The sequence below is a fragment of the Convolutriloba macropyga genome, chromosome 12 (genome assembly GCF_964194025.1).
Source record: "Convolutriloba macropyga chromosome 12, txConMacr16.3, whole genome shotgun sequence".
Taxonomy (NCBI): Eukaryota; Metazoa; Xenacoelomorpha; order Acoela; family Convolutidae; genus Convolutriloba; species Convolutriloba macropyga.
The window spans coordinates 24,721,018-24,741,276 of record NC_134479.1 but is presented as its reverse complement, the minus strand read 5'-3'; the positions used below and the strand labels follow the sequence as shown (position 1 = coordinate 24,741,276).

The 20,259-nt window shown below is 39.6% G+C and overlaps 1 long non-coding RNA gene across 1 annotated transcript in view; it reads left to right on the top strand.

Moving 5' to 3' along the window:
• Positions 1-9,665: 9,665 nt before the first annotated feature.
• Positions 9,666-20,259, top strand: part of LOC142350720 (uncharacterized) — a 39,583-nt gene continuing 28,989 nt past the window's right edge. Inside the window, exon 1 of the long non-coding RNA XR_012760899.1 lies at positions 9,666-9,804. This is a non-coding gene — a long non-coding RNA (uncharacterized LOC142350720). The remainder of the gene's footprint in view (positions 9,805-20,259) is intronic.

The window sequence follows — 20,259 nt, the reverse complement described above, 5'->3', positions numbered from 1 at the left end:
TTGAAAAAAATGTTCAAGCTGTGCTATTTGTCTTTTCGTGTTTTGGCAGGAGATCTCGTCAATTACAATGCCGCGTTGTATTATGAATATAAAACTTTTGTTCAGGCTGTTCTTTTTGTCATTCCGTGTCTTGGCAGAAAATTTGTGCTATCATAAAAACCAGTTGTATCATTTATTGATGAAAATTGTTCATACTAATCTACTGTGGTTTCTGTGATATGGCCTGAAAACTGGGCCATAGCAATGACCAGTTGTATTTTATAATGATGGACTTTTTTTCAGGCTGGGCTACTTTTTTTCCGTGTTTTGACAGGAAAACTGGGTCAAAGTTAAAACCGGTTGTATTTTTGATCAGGCTGAGCTACTCAACATTACAACCACGAGTTGTATTTTTTATGACAAACGTTTGTTCAGGCTGTGCTATTCGTCTTTTCTTATTTTACAGGAAAACTGGGTCATAATAATAACCAGTTGCGCTCTTTAATGATAAAATTTGTTCGTGGTGAGCAACTTTTATTCACGGTTTTGACAGGAAAACTAGGTCAAAGAAATAAACAGTTGTATTTTTAATGATGAACTTTTTGTTCAGATTGGGGTATCATTTTTCCCTTGCTTGACAACAAAACCCGGCCATTACAGTGACGAGTTTTATTTTTTATGCCAAACTTTTGTTCATCTGTGCTAGTTGTCTTTCTGTGTCTTGGCAGGAAAACTGGGCCATAATAATAACCAGTTGTGCTCAAGTTAGGTCAACCTTATAAAGAGTGTTATTTTTAAAGAAGTTTTTTTTCAGGCTGATTTACGCTTTTTTCACTGTGGAGACTCGCTCAATACAATGACGGGTTGTCTTTTTTGAAAACATTTTGTTCAGGCTGTGAAAATTGTTTTTCCGTGTTTGGGCAGGAGAACTCGTCATTTATAATGCTGTGTTATGTTTTCTATGACAAGCTTTTGTTCAGGCTGTGCTATTTGTCTTTCCCTGTTTTGGCAGAAAATTTGGGCCATAATAATGACCAGTTGTATCATTTATTGATGAAATTTGATCAGGCTATTCTACTCTTGTTTCTTTCTTCTGGCCTGAAAACTGGGCTATAACAATGACCAGTTGTATTTCATAATGATGAAATTTTTTCATTGACCAGATGTTTTTTTAAAATCATGAAATTTTTTTTTCAGGCTGGGCTAATCTTGTTTCCGTGTTTTGACAGGAAAACTGGGCCAAATTTATAACCGGTTGTATTTTTGATGAGGAGTTTTTTTCAGGCTGAGCTACTCAAAACTACAACGACAAGTTGCATTTTTAATGACAAACGTTTGTTCAGGCTGTGCAATTCGCCTTTCCGTGTTTTGGCAGAAAAACTGGGCCAATGTAATGAGCAGTTGTATTATTTTTTGTTGGAATTTAATCAGCCTGGGCTACTCTCATAAAAACTGGTCCATAACAATGACAACCTGTTTTCTATGATGATGAAATTTAGTTCAGACTGGGTTACTCCTCTTTTTGTTTTTTTTTGCAAGAATACTGGGCCATAAAATAGACCAGTTTTAGTTTTTAAGGATACACTTTGGCTCAGGCTTGGCTAAACTTGTTTCCGTGTTTTGACAGGAGAAACAGGTCAAATTATTAAACAAATGTAGTTATATTTTTAATTTTTTTCCAGCTGGGCTAAGCTTCTTTCCCTCTTTTGACAAAGGAAACTTCTTTCGCCTTTTCGTGTTTTGACAGGAAAACTGCACCATAAAAATACCAGTTAATCTCTTTAATGATGAAATTTGTTTAAGCGGGGCAACACTTTTTTTTCAGGACTTTTTTGTTTTGACAGGAAAACTAGATCAAAGTAATGACCCATTGTGTTTTTAATGATGAAAAATTGTTCAGGCTGGCCTTCTCTTCTTTCACTGTTTTGACAGGCGAACTCGGTCATTACAAAGACGAGTTGTAGTTTTTTTGACAAACGGTTTGTTCGGGCTGTGCTAATTGTCTTTCCGTGTTTTGACTGGAAAACTGGGTCCTAATAATATCTGGGCCAAACCAGTTGTATTTTTAATGATGATCTTTTATTCAGGCTGAGCTACTCTTCTTTCCCTGTCTTGACAAGAGAACTGAGCCAATACAATGACGAGTTGTACTTTTTATGACAATTTTCGTTCAGTCTGCGCTATTTGCCTGTCGTGTTTTGGCAGGAAAACGGTGCCATGATAATAACCAATTGTTGGTTTTAACGATAAATTTTTTCCAAGCGGGGCAACTTATTTTTCCGCGTTTTGACAGGAAAACTAGTTCAAAAAGACGACTAAATGTATTTTTAATGATGAACTTTTGTTCAGGTTGGGCTATTCTTCTTTCACCTGCTTGACAAAAAAACCCGGCCATTACAGTGACGAGTTTTATTTTTTATGCCAAAATTTTGTACATCTGTGCTACTTGTCTTTCTGTGTTTTGGCAGGAAAACTGGTCCCTAATAATAACCAGTTGTGTTCTTCAACGATAAAAATTGTTCAAGCTGAGCAACACTTCTTTCCGTGTTTTGACAGGAAAACTAGTTCAAATCAGCAACCAGATGTATCTTTAATGACGAACATTTTCTTCAGGCTGAGCTATGCTTCTTGGCATTCTTGACAGGAAGACGCGGCCAATACAATGACGGGTTGTGTTTGTTTTGAAAAGAATTTTTCAGGCTGTGCTATTTGTCTTTTCTTATTTTGGCATAGGAACACGTCAATTACAATGTCGCATTGTATTATGCATGAATAATAGCAACCAGTTGAGCTCTTTAATGATGAAATTTGTCCATGCTGAGCAATTTTTTTTCCGTGATTTGACAAGAAAACTACGTCAAGGTAATAACCAGTTGTATTTTCAATGAATAACTTTTGTTCAGGCTGTGCTATTTGCCTTTTCGTGTTTTGACAGGAAAACTGGACCATAATAGTAACCAGTTAAACACTTTAATGTTGGAATTTGTTTAAGCGGGGCAACTCTTTTTTTCCTTGTTTTGACAGGAAAACTATGTCAAATTATTTACCAATTGTATTTTGATGATCTTTTATTCTGGCTGAGCTGCTCTTCTTTCCCTGTCTTGACAAGAGAACTCGGCCAATACAATGACAAGTTGTATTTTTTATGACAAATTTCGTTCAGTCTGTGCTATTTGTTTGTCGTGTTTTGGCAGGAAAACAGTGCCATGATAATAACCAATTGTTTGTTTTAATGATAAAATTTCTCAAGCGGGGCAACTTATTTTTCCGCGTTTTGACAGGAAAACTAGGTCAAAGAAATAACCAGTTGTATTTTTAATGATGAGTTTTTGTTCAAGTTGGGCTATTCTTCTTTCCCTTGTTTGACAAGAAAAACCGGCCATTACAGCGACGAGTTTTATTTTTTTATGCCAAAATTTTGTACATCTGTGCTACTTGTCTTTCTGTGTTTTGGCAAGAAAACTTGGCCCTATTAAAACCAGTTGTGTTCTAAAACGATTAAAAATGTTCAAGCTGAGCAACACTTTTTTCCGTATTTCGACAGGAAAACTTGGTCAAATCATCAACCAGTTGTAATTTTAATGACGAACACTTTTTTCAGGCTGAGTTGCTCTTCTTTCACAGTCTTGACAGGAAGACTCGGCCAATACAATGACAAGTTGTATTTTTTATGACAATTTTTGTTAAGTCTGTGCTATTTGCTTGTCGTGTTTTGGCAGGAAAACAGTGCCATCATAATAACCAACTGTTTGTGTTAATGATAAAATTTTTCAAGCGGGGCAACATTTTTTTCCGCGTTTTGACAGGAAAACTAGGTCGAAGGAATAACCAGTTGTATTTTTAATGATGAATTTTTGTTCAAGTTGTGCTATTCTGCTTTCCCTGGTTTGACAAGAAAACCCGGCCATTACAGTGACGAGTTTTTTTTTATGCCAAAATTTTGCACATCTGTGCTACTTGTCTTTCTGTGTTTTGGCAGGAAAACTTGTCCCTAATAATAACCAGTTGTGTTCTTCAACGATGAAAATTGTTCAAGCTGAGCAACACTTCTTTCCTTTTTTTGACAGGAAAACTAGGTCAAATCAACAACGAGTTGTATTTTTAATGACAAACATTTTTTTAGGCTGAGCTACTCTTCTTCACAGTCTTGACAGGAAGACTCGGCCAATACAATGACAGTTTTTGTTTGTTTTAAAAAAAATGTTCAAGCTGTGCTATTTGTCTTATCGTGTTTTGGCAGGAGAACTCGTCAATTACAATGCCGCATTGTATTATGAATATAAAACTTTTGTTCAGGCTGTTCTTTTTGTCATTCCGTGTCTTGGCAGAAAATTTGTGCTATCATAAAAACCAGTTGTATCATTTATTGATGAAATTTGTTCAAACTAATCTTCTGTGGTTTCTGTGATATGGCCTGAAAACTGGGCCATAGCAATGACCAATTGTATTTTATAATGATGAACTTTTGTTCAGGCTGGGCTACTTTTTTTCCTTGTTTTGACAGGAAAACTGGGTCAAAGTTATAACCGGTTGTATTTTTGATGATGAGTTTTGTTCAGGCCGAGCTACTCAACATTACAACGACGAATTGCATTTTTTATGACAAACGTTTGTCCAGGCTGTGCTATTCGTCTTTTCTTTTTTGCAGGAAAACTGGTTCATAATAATAACCAGTTGCGATCTTTAATGATGAAATTTGTTCGTGGTGAGCAACTTTTTTCCCGGTTTTGTCAGGAAAACTAGGTCAAAGTAATAAACAGTTGTGTTTTTAATGATGAACTTTTTGTTCAGATTGGGGTATGTTTATTCCCTTGTTTGACAAGAAAACCCGGCCATTACAGTGACGAGTTTTATTTTTTATGCCAAACTTTTGTTCATCTGTGCTATTTGTCTTTCTGTGTTTTGGCAGGAAAACTGGGCCATAATAATAACTAGTTGTGCTCTTTAATGATGAAATTTGTTAAAACTGGACCACTTTTTACTCGTTTTCTAGCAAAAACTAGGTCAAATTTATAAAGAGTGGTATTTTTAAAGAAGAAGTTTTTTTCAGGCTGAGCTACGCTTCTTTCACTGTCTTCACAGGGAGACTCGGCCAATACAATGACGGATTGTCTTTTTCAAAACCATTTTGTTCAGGCTGTGATAGATGTTTTTCCGTGTTTGGGCAGGAGAATTCGTCAATTAAAATGCTGTGTTGTGTTTTTTATGACAAGCTTTTGTTCAGGCTGTGCTATTTTTCTTTCCGAGTTTTGGCAGAAAATTTGGACCATAATAATGACCAATTGAATCATTTATTGATGAAATTTGATCAGGCTATTCTACTCTTGTTTCTTTGTTCTGGCCTGAAAACTGGGCTATAAGAATGACCAGTTGTATTTTTTAATGATGAAATTTTTTCATTGACCAGATGTTTTTTAAAATCATGAAATTTTTTTTTCAGGCTGGGCTACTCTTGTTTCCGTGTTTTGACAGGAAAACTGGGCCAAGTTTATAACCGGTTGTATTTTTGATGAGGAGTTTTTTTCAGGCTGAGCTACTCAAAACTACAACGACAAGTTGCATTTTTAATGACAAACGTTTGTTCAGGCTGTGCTATTCGCCTTTCCGTGTTATGGCAGAAAAACTGGGCCAATGTAATGAGCAGTTGTATTATTTATTGTTAAAATTTGATCAGCCTGGGCTACTCTCGTTTCCGTTTTTTGTCATAAAAACTGGTCCATAACAAGGACAACCTGTTTTCTATGATGATGAAGTTTAGTTCAGACTGGGTTACTCCTCTTTTTGTTTTTTTTGCAAGAATACTGGACCATAAAATAGACCAGTTTTAGTTTTTAAGGATACACTTTGGCTCAGGCTCGGCTAAACTTGTTTCCGTGTTTTGACAGGAGAAACAGGTCAAATTATTAATCAAATGTATTTATATTTTTAATTTCTTTCCAGCTGGGCTACGCTTCTTTCCCTCTTTTGACAAGAGAATTCGGCTATTACAATGATAATCTGTCTTTTTTATGAAAAAAAATGTTAAGGCTGAGCTATTCGTGTTTTCAGTGTTTTGGCAGAAAAACTGGGCCACAATATTGGCCAATTGTATTCTCTGCTGAAGAATTTTGTTCAAACTGGACTACTCTTCTTCCTTGTTTTTTGTCAGGACAACTCGGCCATTACAGGGACGAGTTTTTTTTATGACAAAGGTTTGTTCAGGCTGTGCTTTTCGCCTTCAGTTTTTTGGCAGAAAAACATGGCCATCATAACGGCCAGTTGTTATCTTTATTGATGAAATTTGTTCATGCTGGGCTAACCTCGTTAGCGTATTTTGTCATAAAAACTAGTCCAAAACAATGACAACTTGTTTTCTATGATGACGAAATTTAGTTCAGACCGGGCTACTCCTCTTTCTGTTTTTTTGCAGGAATTCTGGGACAAAAAATAGTCCAGTCCTAATTTTTATGGATAAAATTTGATTCAAGCTGGGCTAATCTTGTTTCCGTGTTTCCGTCTTTTATAACAAACGTCTGTTCAGGCTGTGATATTCGCCTTCCGTTTTCTGGCAGCAAAACTGGGCCACCGTAATGACCAGTTGTATTCTTTATTGATGAAACTTGTTTAGGCTGAGCTACTAATCTTTTTGTTTTTTTTTGCAAGAATACTGGGCCACAAAATAGGCCAGTGTTAATTTTTAAGGATAAACCATGGTTCAGGCTGGGGCTAATTTTGTTCCGGTGTTTTGTCAGGAGAACTAGGTCAAAGTATTAACCAAATGATGTGTATTTTTCATAATGAATTTTATTCAGATTGGGCTTGTCTTCTTTCCCTATTTGGACACGAGAACTCGGGTATAGCAATGACAAATTTGTTTTTCATGAAAAAAAGTTTATTCAGGCTGAGATATTTGCCTATCCGTGTTTTGGCAGAAAAACTGGTCCATAATAATGGCCAATTGTAGTCTCTAATGAAGAGTTTTGTTCAATCTGGGCTGCTCTTAATTCCCTGTGTTAACAGGAGAACTCGGCCATTACAAGGAGGTGTTGTTTTTTTATGAGAAACTTTTTCTCAGCTAGGCTATTCGTATTTCCCAGTTTCGGCAGGAAAATTGGGTCATCTTAATGACCTGTTGTATTTTTTATTGATGAAATTTGTTCAGGCTGTTCTACTTTTGTTTCGGTGTTGTGGCATACAAACTGGGCCATAACAATGACACTTTCCGTTTTATTTTGATGAATTTTGTTTCTGGCTGGGCTACTTGTCTTTCTGATTTTCTTTGCAAGAAGACTGGGCCAGAAAGAAGGCCAGATTCACTTTAAAAGAATAAATTTTTGTTGAAGTTGGGCTTATCTTGTTTCTGTGTTTTGGGTAGAGAACTAGGTCAAAGTATTAATCAAATGTATTTTTAATGATGATTTTTATTCAGGCCTAGCTGCACGCCTTTTCCTGTTTTGACAGAAAAAACTGGGTCATAAGTTTGGCCAACTGTATTTTCTAATGATAAAGTTTGTTCAAGCTGGGCTACTTTTCTTCTCTACTTTGAAGAACTCTTCCCTACAGAAGAACTCGGCCATTACAATAACTTGTTGTTTTTTTTATGACAAACTTTTGTTTAGGCTGTGCTGTTTCTCTTTCGCAGTTTTGGCAGGAAAATTGGGTAATCATAATGACCAGTTGTATTTTTAGATGAAATTTGTTTCGGCTGTTCTACTCTTGTTTCCGTGTTGTGGCGTACAATCAGGGTTATAGCATTGACAATTTGCATTCTATAAAGATCAACTTTTTTCATACTCGTCTTTCTGATTTTTTTGCAAGAATACTGGGCCATAAAGTAGGTCAACTTTAACTTTTAAGTTTAGATTTTTGTTTAGTCTTGGCTAATCTTGTTTCCGTGTTTTGACAGGAGAACTAGGTCAAAGTATCAACTAACTTTTTTAATGATAATTTTTGTTCAGACTAAGCTATTCGCTTTTCATTGTTTTGGCAAAATAACAGGCCATAGTAATGGCTAACCGTATTCAATAATGGTGAAATTTGCTCAAGCTCGGCTACACTTCTTCCCTGCTTTGACAGGAGTATTCGGCCATCAAAATGACGGGTTTTATTTTTGTATGATAAACTTTTGTTACGGCTGTGTTTCTCGTCTTTCCGTGTTTTGCAGGAAAACTGGGCCATCATAATGACCAGTTGCATTCTTTTTTCATGAAATTGATTCATGCTGGGCAAATCGTCTTTTCGTATTTTGGCATAAAAACTGGGCCATAACAATGATCTGTTGTGTTCTATAATGATTAACTTTGGTTCAGAGTGGGCTACTTGTCCTTCTGTTTTGTGCAAGAAAAATGGGCCATAAAATAGGCCAGATTTAATTTCTAAGGATAAATAATTGCTCAGGCTGCGCTATTTTTATTTCCGTGTTTTGACAGGAAAACTAGGTCAAAGTAATTGCAATTGAATTTTTAATAATGATTTTTGTTCAGGCTGGCCTACTCTTCTTTCCCTGTTTTGACAGGAGAACTCGGCAATTACAATGACAATTTGGATTTTTTATGACATTATTTTGCTCAGGCTGTGCTATTAGACTTACTGCGTTTTGGCAGAAAAACTGACTCATAAAAATGGCCAATTTTAATTTTTAATTATGAACTATTTTCAGCCTGGGCAATTCGCGTTTCCGTGTTTTTTTTTGCGGAAAACTGGGCCATTATAATGTTCAATTATAATGAACAATTTTGTTCTATAATGATGAAATTTTATCACCCTGGGCTATTCATCTTTGCGTGTTTTTGGCGGTAAAACTGGGCCTTAAAAGTTGTATTCTTTATTGACGGAGTTTGTTCATGCTAGGCAACTTTTTTTCCGTGTTTAGACAGGAAAATTGGGCCAAAGTGAAAACCAGTTGTTTTTATAATAATGAATTTTTGTTCAGGTTTGGCTATTCTTCTTTCCTTGTTTTGACAGGAGAACTCGGCCATTACAATGACGAATTTAACATTTTCATGATGAACTTTGTTCAACCTGTGCCATAAAACTGACCGCCTGCTTAATTTTTGGTTTTTTGAGTTCAAAAAGGGCATTCAAACAGTTTTTCCTGATAATCTTAATTCATGGAATCTTCAACTAATACAACCATTTGTATATAGCCGTTCCGGTGGCTAAAAAAACAAAAAAAAATCCTTGAAAAATCATGTAAACTTAGCTGAAAAAAAATTCCGTCTTCTCGCTTTCAAAAGAGAAAAACGGTAAAAGGTCAATTGACAGGAGAAATCATGAAGTAATATTACACGATTCTGTCAGACTAAAGCTCAGGATTTTTTGCGTGACTCACATTATAAATTATGTAAAAGTCATGCATATTTTTTGCTTTAAACCAATTTTTTGTTTGTTTTCAGCAAAAACACACTAGCATTTGCAGGAATTTTAAATGGTTTAGCGTGTGAATCACACAAAATATTCTGAGGTTAAGTCCGAGAGAAACTTGTAATTTACACTATTTGTCGAGTGAATTGGTTTTTATCGTGTGTCTTTTTTAACTTCAGAAATTAGGTAAAAACACGATTTTTTGTTGAATTCCCACGAGACATGAGTATATGTGTTGTCCATTTTAGCCCTGCACTTTGTGTTGTACTATTTTGACAGAGTGCATTTTCCATTTTTACCTCTTCCCTTTTGGAGCTTTTGAAATGTGATTGATCTGTTCACAGATGAATCTGATGATCTCCTGCCATTTGGTACTAAACGTGCAAACACTCCTGTGTGCAAGAAGTGCCCGGAAACTCATATCAATATGTGCGTGAACGGTGGCGTGTGTTATTTAACAGAGAACAATCTTGCTGGCTGCTGGTAAGTTTCCCCGCGTACACTTTTACTTATAAAACGAAATATGAAACAGGAGCAAATTTTGGAATAAAAAAATTGAATTCAGCATGTTGAGAGATAACTCAGGGCATATGGCCAAAAAGCGAATCGACCAGCGATCGCACTATCTTCAAACTCACACTAATGCATCGTACTCTCGAATTACTTGGTCTAGAAAAGTCTTCGAGTGCATTTTATTCTGGACAATGGCCTGGAGCTCTTCTGATCAAAGGTCTGGTTGAAAGTCAGTTCTGATCAGACTATCCCGGGTCGATTTTTTCCGCCCAAAATGAGGTAGGAGGTGGGCTGCAATGGGAGGATTTTTCAAGAAAATGCAGCTCATAGCTCTTATATCTTTCTGGGATGCATTGGGCTTCCAACGGGGGCAAAATGGTGTTGGAGTGAGGGGGTAAAAAAAATTAACACCCCACTCTTACATCTTTTTGGTCTGTTAAGGGGGATAAAATGCTGTAAGAGTTCGGGGGTAATGGAGAAATTACCCCCAAACTCTTATATCGTTTTACCCCCTTGACAGACCAAAAGATGTAAGAGTGGGGGGTTAGTTTGTCTTTTACCCAGTCACTCTTACACCATTTTACCCCCGTTGGAAGCCCGAAGCAACCCAAAAATTGTAAGTTTTCAGCTGCATTTTCGTAAAAAAAATCATCCCATTGGAGCGCCACTCTTACATCATTTTACCCCCTCTGAACAAATTACCCCCTCACTCTTACACAGTGTTACCCCCCTTGGCAGCTCAACTCTTACATCATTTTACCCCCTCAATCTTGCATTGTTTTAGCTCCTATGCTTGAAGACTGCCAGTCTTGAACCCACAACCTCTGTACAATCAGCTGGTTCTCCTTAACCTCCAGTCCACCAATGCTGATCCAATTCTTGACGGTCACTATATCTATGATTAATACTTGTTAGAATTGCCCAACTCTTAGCTCTTTTTACCCCCCCTGAATAAATTACCCCATCGCTCTTACACCATTTTACCCCTCTTGGCAGCCCAACTCTTAGCTCATTTTACCAACTCTGAAAAAATTACCCCCTCACTCCTACACCATTTTACAACCTTGGCAGTCCAGTTCTTAGTTCATTTTACCCCCTGTGAACAAATTGCCCCCTCACTCTTACACCATTTTATCCCCTTGGCAGCCCAACTCTTAGATCATTTTACCCCCTCTGAATCAAATACCCCCTCACTCTTACACCATTTTACCCCCTTGGCATCCCAGTTCATAGATCATTTTACCCCCTGTGAACAAATTACCCCCTCACTCTTACACCATTTTACCCCCTTGGCAGCCCGACTCTTGGATCTTTTTACCCCCCTCTGGACAAATTACCTCCTCACTCTTTCACATTTTTACCCCCCTTGGCAGCTCAACTCTTACATCATTTTACCCCCTCAATCTTGATTGTTTTAGCTCCTATGCTTGAAGACTGCCAGTCTTGAACCAACAACCTCTGTACAATCAGCTGGTTCTCCTTAACCTCCAGTCCACCAATGCTGATCCAATTCTTGACGGTCACTAAATCTATGATTAACACTTGTTAGAATTGCCCAACTCTTAGCTCTTTTTACCCCCTCTGAATAAATTACCCTATCGCTCTTACACCATTTTAACCCTCTTGTCAGACCAACTCTTAGCTCATTTTACCCCCTCTGAAAAATTACCCCCTCACTCCTTCACCATTTTACAACCTTAGCAGTCCAGTTCTTAGTTCATTTTACCCCCTGTGAAAGAATTAACCCCCTCACTCTTACACCATTTTATTCCCTTGGCAGCCCAACTCTTAGATCATTTTACCCCCTCTGAATCAAATACCCCCTCACTCTTACACCATTTTAGCCCCTTGGCATCCCAGTTCATAGATTATTTTACCCCCTGTGATCAAATTACCCCCTCTCTCTTACACCATTTTACCCCCTTGACAGCCCAACTATTAAATCATTCTACCCCTCTGAACAAATTAACCGCTCACTATTACACCATTTTACCCCCTTGGCAGCCCAACTCTTAGCTCATTTTACCCCCTCTGGATAAACAATTAATGACAATTACTCTTAGATGGCAATTTTGGTTAAGGGGGGGGGGGGGTTAATTCCTCAAAAGTGCTCCCATTGCTGCCCATTGCAGTTACTCTTACATCGCAATTTTGGGGTAATTCCTCTAAAATCCTCCCATTGCAGTTCATTGCAGACCACTCTTTCAGGTCAATTTTAGGCAGGGGGAGATAATTCTTCAGAAGACCTGCCATTGTAGCCCACTCTTACATCTCAATTTTAGTCAGGTAATAATTCCTCAAAACTCCTCCCATGGCACACCATTGCAGCCCACTCATACAAAGCAATTTAAAAGGGGGGGGGGGGTAATTCCTCGAAAGTCATCCCATTGCAGCCCATTGCAGCCCATTGCAGCCCACTCTTATATGTCAGTTTTAGTCAGGGGTTAATTCCTCCAAAGTCCCCCCATTGCAGCTCATTGCAGCCCACTCCTATATTGCAATTTAATTCGGGGGGGGGGGGGGGTTGTAATTCCTCGAAAGTCATCCTTTTTCAGCGCATTGCAGCCCACTCTTACGTGGCAATTTTAGTAAAGGGGTTAATTCCTCAAAAGTCCTCCCATTGCAGCCCAAACTTACATTGAAACTTTAGTCAGGGCGGGTTAATTCCTCAAAAGTCCTCCCATTGAAGCCCACTCTGACATGACAATTTTAGCAGGGGGTAATTCCTCAAAGTCCACCCATTGCAACCCATTACAGCCCACTCTTACATCGCAATTTTAGTCAGGGGGTAATTCCTCAAAGGCCACCCATTGCAGCTCCTTGCAGCCCACTCCCTCATGGCAAATTTAGTTCGGGGGGGGGGGGGTGTAATTCCTCAAAAGTCGTCGCATTGCAGCCCATTGTAGCCCACTCTTACATAAGTTTTAGTCAGGGGGTATCTTGTCAAAACTTCCTTCATTGCAGTTCATTGCAGACCACTCTTTCAGGTCAATTTTAGGCAGGGGGAGATATTTCCTCAGAAGACCTGCCATTGTAGCCTAATCTTACATCTCAATTTTAGTCAGGGGGTAATTCCTCAAAACTAATCCCATGGCACACCTTTGCAGCCCATCCATACAAAGCAACTTAGAGGCGGGGGGGTAATTCCTCGAAAGTCATCCCATTGCAGCCCATTGCAGCCACCTCCTATATGGCAATTTTAGTCAGGGGGTTAGTTCCTCAAAAGTCCTCGCATTGCAGCCCATTGTAGCCCACTCTTAAATTGCAATTTAAGTCGGGGGGGGGGGGGGGGGTAATTCCTCGAAAGTCATCCTTTTTCAGCCCATTGCAGCCCACTCTTACATGGCAATTTTAGTAGGGGTGTTAATTCGTCAAAAGTCCTCCAATTGCAGCCCATTGCAGCCCACTCTTACATTTCAATTATTGTCAGGGGTTAATTTCTCAAAGTTCCTCCCATTGCAGCCCATTGCAGCCCACTCCTACATTGCAATTTAAGTCGGGGGGAGTGGGTAATTCCTCGAAAGTCATCCTTTTTCAGCCCATTGCAGCCCACTCTTACATGGCAATTTTAGTAAATGGGGTTAATTCCTCAAAAGTCCTCCCATTGCAGCCCATTGCAGCCCACTCTTACATTGAAATTTTAGTCAGAGGGGATTAATTCCTCAAAAGTCCTCCCATTGAAGCCCACTCTGACATGGCAATTTTAGCAGGGTGTAATTCCTCAAAGTCCACCCATTGTAGCCCATTGCAGCCCACTCTTACATCGCATTTTTAGTCAGGGGGTAAATTCTCAAAGGTCCACTCATTGCAGCTCATTGCAGCCCACTCCAACATGGCAAATTTATTCGGGGGGGGGGGGGGTGTAATTCCTCGAAAGTCGTCGCATTGCAGTCCATTGTAGCCCACACTTACATAAGTTTTAGTCAGGGGGTATCTTGTCAAAACTTCCTTCATTGCAGTTCATTACAGACCACTCTTTCAGGTCAATTTTAGGCAGGGGGAGATATTTCCTCAGAAGACCTGCCATTGTAGCCTAATCTTACATCTCAATTTTAGTCAGGGGGTAATTCCTCAAAACTAATCCCATGGCACACCTTTGCAGCCCATCCATACAAAGCAATTTAAATTGGGGGGGGGGGGTGGCTAATTCCTCGAAAGTCATCCCATTGCAGCGCATTGCAGCCACCTCTTATATGGCAATTTTAGTCAGGGGGTTAATTCCTCAAAAGTCCTCCCATTGCAGCCCATTGTAGCCAACTCTTAAATTGCAATTTAAGTCGGGGGGGGGGTAATTCCTCGAAAGTCATCCTTTTTCAGCCCATTGCAGCCCACTCTTACATGGCAATGTTAGTAAAAGGGTTAATTCCTCAAATTTCAGTCAGGGGTTAATTCCTCGAAAGTCCTCCCATTGCAGCCCACTCCTACATTGCAATTTTAGTCAGGGGGTAGTTCCACAAAAGGCCTCCCGTTGCAGCCCACGCTTACATTGCAATTTTATTAGGGGGTAAATCCTCAAAAGTCATCACATTACAGCCCATTGCAGCCCACTCTTACATGGCAATATTAGTCAGGGGTTAATTCCTCAAAATTCGTCCCATTGCAGCAAATTTTACATGGCAATTTAAGTCAAGAGGATAACTCCTCAAAAGTCCTCCCAATGCAGCCCACTCTTACATGGCAATTTTAGTCATTTGGGGTAACTCCTCAGAAGTCCTCCCATTGCAGCCCATTGCAGCCCACTCTTACATGGCAATTTTAGTCAGCGGGGTTATCTTGTCAAAAGTCCCTTAATTGCAGTCCATTGCAGACCACTCTTACAGGACAATTTTAGTCAGGGGGAGCTGATTCCTCACAAGTCTTGCCATTGCAGCTCACTCTTACATCGCAATAAAGGTCGGGGGGGGGGGGAGCTAATTCATCAAAAGTCATCCTATTGCAGCCCATTGCAGCCCATTTTACATGGCAATTTTAGTCTTGGAGTTAATTCCTCAAAAGTCCTACCATTGCAGCCCATTGCAGCCCACTCTTACATTGCAATTTTTGTCAGGGGTATATTCTCAAAGGTCCTCCCATTGCAGCTCATTGCAGCCCACTCCAACATGGCGAATTCCTCGAAAGTCATCGCATTGCAGCCAATTGCAGCCCACTCTTACATAAATTTTAATCAGGGGGTTAAATCCTCAAAACTCCTCCCATTGCAGCCAATTGCAGCCCACTCTTACATTGCAATTTTAGTCAAGGGTATATTCTCAAAGGTCCTCCCATTGCAGCTCATTGCAGCCCACTCCAACATGGCAAATTCCTCGAAAGTCATCGCATTGCAGCCAATTGCAGCCCACTCTTACATAAATTTTAGTCAGGGGGTTAATTCCTTGAAAGTCCTCCCATTGCAGCCCACTCTTATATTGCAATTTTAGTCAGGGGGTAGTTCCACAAAAGTCCTCCCTTTGCAGCCCACGCTTACATTGCAATTTTATTAGGGGGTAAATCCTCAAAAGTCATCACATTACAGCCCATTGCAGCCCACTCTTACATGGCAATATTAGTCAGGGGGTAATGTCTCAAAATTCGTCCCATTGCAGCCAATTTTACATGGCAATTTAAGTCAAGGGGGTAACTCCTCAAAAGTCCTCCCATTGCAACCCACTCTTACATGGCAATTTTAGTCATTTGGGGTAACTCCTCAGAAGTCCTCCCATTGCAGCCCATTGCAGCCCACTCTTACATGGCAATTTTAGTCAGCGGGTTTATCTTGTCAAAAGTCCCTTAATTGCAGTCCATTGCAGACCACTCTTACAAGGACAATTTTAGTCAGGGGGAGCTAATTCCTCACAAGTCGTGCCATTGCAGCTCACTCTTACATCGCAATATAAGTCGGGGGGGGGGGGGGTATTTCATCAAAAGTCATCCTATTGCAGCCCATTGCAGCCCACTCTTACATGGCAATTTTAGTCTTGGAGTTAATTCCTCAAAACTCCTCCCATTGCAGCCAATTGCAGCCCACTCTTACATTGCAATTTTAGTCAAGGGTATATTCTCAAAGGTCCTCCCATTGCAGCTCATTGCAGCCCACTCCAACATGGCAAATTCCTCGAAAGTCATCGCATTGCAGCCAATTGCAGCCCACTCTTACATAAATTTTAGTCAGGGGGTTAATTCCTCGAAAGTCCTCCCATTGCAGCCCACTCTTATATTGCAATTTTAGTCAGGGGGTAGTTCCACAAAAGTCCTCCCTTTGCAGCCCACGCTTACATTGCAATTTTATTAGGGGGTAAATCCTCAAAAGTCATCACATTACAGCCCATTGCAGCCCACTCTTACATGGCAATATTAGTCAGGGGGAAATGTCTCAAAATTCGTCCCATTGCAGCCAATTTTACATGGCAATTTAAGTCAAGGGGGTAACTCCTCAAAAGTCCTCCCATTGCAACCCACTCTTACATGGCAATTTTAGTCAGCGGGGTTATCTTGTCAAAAGTCCCTTAATTGCAGTCCATTGCAGACCACTCTTACAAGGACAATTTTAGTCAGGGGGAGCTAATTCCTCACAAGTCGTGCCATTGCAGCTCACTCTTACATCGCAATATAAGTGGGGGGGGGGGTATTTCATCAAAAGTCATCCTATTGCTGCCCATTGCAGCCCACTCTTACATGGCAATTTTAGTCTTGGAGTTAATTCCTCAAAAGTCCTCCCATTGCAGCCCATTGCAGCCCACTCTTACATTGCAATTTTAGTCAGGGGTTAAATCCTCAAAACTCCTCCCATTGCAGCCCATTGCAGCCCATTGCAGCCCACTCTTACATTGAAATTTTAGTCAGGGGTATATTCTCAAAGATCCTCCCATTGCAGCTCATTGCAGCCCACTCCAACATGGCAAATTCCTCGAAAGTCATCGCATTGCAGCCAATTGCAGCCCACTCTTACATAAATTTTAGTCAGGAGGTTAATTCCTCGAAAGTCCTCCCATTGCAGACCACTCTTATATTGCAATTTTAGTCAGGGGGTAGTTCCACAAAAGTCCTCCCATTGCAGCCCACTCTTACATGGCAATTTTAGCAGGGGGTCATTCCTCAAAAGTCTTTCCATTGCAGCCCATTAAGCCCACTCCTAAGTGGCACTGTTGTTCAGGGGGGGTTAACTCCTCAAAAGTCCTCCCATTGCCACCCACTCTTACATGGCTTTTTTGGTCAGTGGGCGATTCCTCAAAAGTCCTCCCATTGCAGCACATTGCAGCCCATTCTTACATGGCAACATGGCAATTTTTAGTGGGGGGGTATTTCCTCAAAAGTCCCCCCATCGCAGCCCACACTTACATGGCATTTTTAGTCAGGGGGAGGGGGTATTTCATCAAATTCCTCCCATTGCAGCCCATTGCAGCCCACTCTTACATGGCAATTTTAGTCAGGGGGGGGGAATTCCTCAAAAGTCCTCCCAATGCGGCCCATTGGAGCCCACTCTTTCATTGCAGTTTTAGTCAGGGGGTTAATTCCTCAAAAGTCCTCCTATTGCAGCCCACTCTTACACGGCAATTTTAGTCAGGGGGCATTTCCTCAAATTTCCTCCCATTGCAGCCCAACTCTTACATGATTTTACCCCCTCTGAACAATTTACCCCCACACACCTACATCAATTTAACCCCCATAGACAAATTAACCCCACACTTACAACAAAATGGGAGCACTTTAGGGAGAAAATTTGAGCCGGGATAGTCTGATCATAGGTAAAGAATTTTCTTATCAGAAGCCGATTTGCGCTTACACTATAGTGTAAGCTCAAATCGGCCTCTATTTACAAAATACCAGACTTTGATCAGACTATAGTCTAATCAGAACTGAGTTTCAAGTGCACGATAATCTGATCAGAGGAGGCCTTCGAGCGCACATTGGTCAGCTCAGCCGGAACTTTTCTAATCTTTAGAAGTTTTGAATGATTTTCATGCACACACCGAAGTTCATACAAACAATAATCTGGGCCTGTAAGTCAATTTTTAACTTCTCACTTCAGATATTTTAACGTCATCAGATACACTTGGTCAGTTTCACGGCAGCAAGACATCTTATTTTTGAACATCAAATCAAAACAAATTGCTCAATTTTGGATAATTTTTACCAAAAAAGAGACTAAGGTTCACAAAATCTTAGCTTATAAACAAAAACTAAACCTTAGTTTTAAAACAGAAAACTTAAACAGTTTTAAAGAGAATCAAAATTGAAAGAACTAAATTTCAAATTTCGAGCACCGTTTTACTATTGAGTTAGAAATCGGAATACTGTAAGTGAAATCTTTGTAAATCTAGTTTGGAGAGTTTCTCTGAATCAGGGGGTTTGCGTCATATGTTTCTGGTACGTCTTCAATTTCTGATTTGTATAAACTACACTGAAAACAATGAGAACGACCAAGGAACTCTTAACTCCCAAGCTAGAAACCAAACATAGGAAAGACAAATTAACTAAGCTATATGCCTCACCAGAATCTTTGTTCGTTACACTTTTCGTTTCCCCGCATGAGCACGTCCACGTGTGGCAAAGAAGATGTCGAAAACTGGTGTAACTCCAGTAATTCTATTGTAATAGAATACAGCTAAATTCACTGTACCTACCGTTGTGAATGGCATCAATGAAAGGACTGGGTTAATGCAGAGATGCCCAACTCTATTTAATCGTTGACTGCGGGTTAATTGTCATCAGATGAAGAAGACAACGATTGACTTGATGCTGGCCTCCTACTCTGTTTTTTTCTTTTGAACTTCGAATTCCTACTTTGACTTGTCTGCTTTATCTACTGCCCAATAGATACTTTGAATTTGGGTTTGAAGCAGTTCCAACTGCCTTTTTCCGCTTGCACCATTATTTTCGGCAGACTCCAGTATTGCATTGTTTCTATTATCTTAGCCGTTCGATTTCCTTCTTGAGTTTTTCTACTTCTTTTTTCTCTTCTTTCAACTCCAGTTGTAATTCGCTTCTAATATTCGTTCCCTCTCCCCCAGAATGTTTTGCTTGCCCTCTGCCCTAGTTTTTGCTTAGTATTTTCGCCCCCTGCATCCCCATTCCCTTTTCAAGTTTTAATTTTTGGCCTTTAACGACTTCATCTTGTTTGGATTTACTTGCTTTTCCTTTTCGGCGCAGCACAGCTCCTGATTAGTTTCTTCATTTTTGGTTTGCACTATCTTTTAGGTTTGAATACCATCTTTCTAAGGCTCCAGTGTGCTCTGGTGTATGGAAGCCATCTTATTTTAAGTGTACCAACTCATTGTATTTTCTGATTCGCACTTTTGCATCATTTTGTAGTAATCACCTAGCGTTTCCGCCACCACGGTTCTTCTGCATTAAAATGGTTACTTTAGGACCCTAAAATGTGAGACTAATTACAATCGTGTCTTCTTTTATATAAGGATTATTTTCTACTTTTTTCGGAAAGTCATTTTTCCTTTTGACGGGCCTTAGTTTACGAACATTTTACTTAATTTGTAGTCCTAAACTTGCACAACTGTGCTCATCTTCTGTATCATTATTGTAGTGGAAGCAGCAACTGATACTGTGGAACTCGCGTGTGAAGGAGGCTTGACTTTCCTTGTTGTTTTAATTTTTATAGGAACTAGCAGAGGTATTATTTCAGTTATCTCTTCATAATAGCGGCACGTATAAATTGAGCATTTTGTTCTCAAAAGGACACCTAAGCATTTTGACTTCTTCAGTCAACTCCCAAGTAGGGGTTGAGCAATGGCGCCGACTCATGAGACGAAACCGGGCTGTTTAGGATCTCCCTAAGAGATCGGTTATTGTTGTTGTTACTGTCGCTGTTATCTTCACGAATGGCATTCTGAAATATACAATATCCATCTAGTTTCTGTTTAGACTGCCAATATCCTTTCTGTACGTAAGGAGCTATTGTCTCCAGCAGCTCTATACATATAAGGCGCAATTGGGTCAGACGGTGTCAGTTTAAATTGGGATAAACTACTCGAGGGGTGTTATTCATAATCACACTTGATTTATCCATAATATAAGGTAATTCTTCAGTGCAATTTGGAATATCAGGTATTTGTATAGCTAACTTGAAACATTTAGGTTCATATAACAGTTCACCAGCATTATCTGAATGAATTCCAATCACAGAATCTGTACCAAAGAACCAACTGGAATTGTCTACATTGGAAGCAAAGGTTCTTTTTCCGTTTACTTATCATTTGTCCCGGATTAAATATCTCCTATTAGATGAGATTGACAACCCGCTGTCTCAAAGGGTGAGCACTAACAAGCAAGAATTCTATCTTAGTTCAATAAACCGCATTTGAATTGCATCAACGTTAGAATCCTTTTTAAAATTTCTGTTTTGATTTGCTCAATTACCAAGTACACACCTGTGTATAATGTTGAAAGGAACAGCTGTATAGAATAGTTTTGAATTCCACTACGTAAAAAACT